General features: G+C 40.4%; 1 long non-coding RNA gene across 2 annotated transcripts; it reads right to left on the bottom strand.

The window, feature by feature from the left end:
- Window positions 1-229: 229 nt before the first annotated feature.
- Window positions 230-2,300, bottom strand: LOC117457265 (uncharacterized). Of its 2 annotated transcripts, XR_004553323.2 has the most exons (4): window positions 2,224-2,300; window positions 1,313-1,353; window positions 553-657; window positions 230-384 (listed from the first exon to the last, which is right to left on the bottom strand). It is a non-coding gene; the product is annotated as an uncharacterized lncRNA (long non-coding RNA). The 2 variants fall into 2 exon arrangements; XR_011644261.1 differs by lacking the exon at window positions 2,224-2,300 and having other exon boundaries at window positions 1,313-1,400.
- Between the last annotated feature and the right edge of the window lie 460 nt (window positions 2,301-2,760).

Here is a 2,760-nt window from a genome sequence, read left to right as displayed (position 1 = left end):
GTCATCTTCATGCAGATATGCAGGCAGAGCACGGAGGACAGCAGCACGTCACCTTGCTCCTTGAGTGTGAGAACATATCTTTGTTTTACTTTGGATGCTAAGCAGTATAACCACACAACAATATCACAAGAAAGTGCTCTTCCATGACTGAAGAGATTAACATTTTGACAAAGATAATCCACTCTAGTATGAGAATAAAACACCAAGAGGCATAACCGACTCACCTGGAGGTCATAGGAGGCAAATAGCTGATCCAGAACTTCAGTTTCCTTTCCTTGCTTGCCGCCTTCTTCCTGAACAGGCTCTGAAGATGGAGGACATGTCTATCCAACTCCGCATAGAAGTGGTTCTTCAGGTTGAGGTTTGTTATCCTGTGAAACTCTGCTAAAATATAAAATGACTATTTAATTCACAGTACAATGTATATGTGGACTGAAGGCAGCAGAGATAAACAGAAACATAACATGCTAAATCTGAGTAAACATGTCAAAGTTATCAGTGACAAAGGCACACAAAATAATTATATAGCTGTAATAAATAAAATATTTTCACCTGTGACTCCATTTTCAAGGCAGGTCAGCGTTCCAGGATCTCTCCAACAGGTAGCTCATCATTGATGATCTCATTGCGCCGCAGGGCAAAGGTAGTCTGCATTAACTTTTAAATCAAGGGAATAATAATGTTATAATGTTCAAGTAACTCTGCCCTTGTATCAAAGACAGCAGCACAAAGTTTGCATTTCCAAGCCATTGGAAAACGTAACAATATTCACAGGCCAACACAAATATAATTTCAGTGTTGAGCACTAAATATTCATTCACATTTTAGTAACCATGTGGAATAAACATGGATGCGGGAAGGGGCTGCAGCACCCCCAAACGCGGCGCACCTACAGTGTAACAGCCCCTACAAACGGCAGCACTTGCCGGCGGGCATGTCTGAAGATAGACCAACAACCAATCACATGAAAGCTATGCTTTGCTCCCACAATGCAGTTCGGCTAAGCGTGACCTCACCCCATTCAAAGTGAATGGGCAGAAGCGTCAACGCAGGCCGCTGTGTGTAGGGGCCGTAACATCACTCCATTCACTTTGAATGGAGTAACGCTACGCTATGCCAAACTGCATTGTGACAATCAAATCATATGCCAGTACAAGATATTCATGTGAGTGGTTGTTGGTCGAGCTTCAGACAAGCCCGCCGCCGTGTGTGTAGGGGCCGTAAGCATGGCATGCCACAGTTGCGCCGCTGCGAGGCTTCACTCGCACCCCCCCCCCCCAGCGCGTCACAGTTTCTCCATTGTGATGCTTACCAGATTGAAGAAGCCATATATCTGCCAGTTGCTTCAGTTTCCTTAAGAGAAAAAACATTGAAGGTTAGCTGGGTTGCAAAGTTTTCACAAAATGATCTGAGAAACACTATTTTCGAACCTAAAATGGTGGCAGACGGAGCGCTTTTCTTCTATTTTGTTACAGCATGCATGTCTGTGCATGTTTTATTATCTTAGACTAGAGGCATAGCGGATTTACGTTCATTGTATCCACTAACGTTATACCATAACCGTGCGTTCTGCTTGTTTGTAAAAGCAAGCTAACTTGAAACACTAGACTATTAATCTGTTAAATCCGGCAGCCGTCGGTACCGAGGGGTTCTTGTTCACGAAACTTTGTCTCAGGGCTTCTTAACATTTAAAAACCAAGATAAGATATCAGATTAAAGCTGAAATTCCACATATTATAGAATTATTAAAATCATCACTGTGCGATCGTTACCTTTGCTGAGTTACATGTATTTGAAAACGCTGGGGGGTCTAAATTACCTTGTAAAATGAATAGTCTAGTGTTTCAAATTAGCTTGCTTTTACAAACATGCAGAACGCACGGTTATGGTACATTGTAGTGGATCAAATGAACGTAAATCCTCTAAGTTAATAAAACATGCGGTAACAAAAAGAAGAAAGAAAACGCGCCGCCTACCGCCATTTTAGGTTCGACTTTTCCAGAAAACTATTGCAACACAAACGTTCCACTTTGAGATATAACTTAAAACAATATACAAATACTGTCTTACACGTAAGTTAAATCGTTTTTCAAGTGAGGCAGATATTAAATGTAGGCTAGCTAGCTCAAATCAAACTAACACACCATGCGACACAAAGTGCATTAGATGCAGAAATGAATAACACATCATTTAAATACTGTGCAAAGGCAAGACGTAACTCACCAGAGTAGTGCGGCCTAAAAAGGATCACGATTCCGGCAGTGAGAGCACGGTGGGCAAAGTATTCTTAAAAGTTTGAGCGATTTCAACAGAGGCGAGCAGATAATGGCGGGAAGACTCTGGTTGAACACTGTATACACAATAATAAATCAGTTCATAGTCATCAGAAAATTAGCGGTGAATTAACTTTTTGAAATGTTTGAGTTAAAACAATCAATTTTCTTTCAGAAGCTTGTAATGTTCGGTCTTACAGTGTGCAAGAACACTGGTGATTCTGTGAAATAACTGGCTGATTAGTGGTTTTGAAAAATCACTGTTGTGGTTGTAGTGGTTTTTCAAAATCACTTACTAGTGATTCAATAAGTTACAGAATTGTATAATTATATAAATATAGGTAAAATATAGTGATAAAATATAGGTTACATACCTTGTGTTGTGAGAAATGACAAAAAGATGGTTCCAGAATGATTCAGAAGTGGGAAAATGAATAAAGCAACCTCTGGGTTAAAAATAACCCAGGCAGGTGTTCAACTGCAATTG

The sequence above is a fragment of the Pseudochaenichthys georgianus genome, chromosome 13 (genome assembly GCF_902827115.2).
Source record: "Pseudochaenichthys georgianus chromosome 13, fPseGeo1.2, whole genome shotgun sequence".
NCBI lineage: Eukaryota > Metazoa > Chordata > Actinopteri > Perciformes > Channichthyidae > Pseudochaenichthys > Pseudochaenichthys georgianus.
Note: the sequence above shows the minus strand (reverse complement) of the source record. Positions and strands in the feature narration are given on the sequence as shown.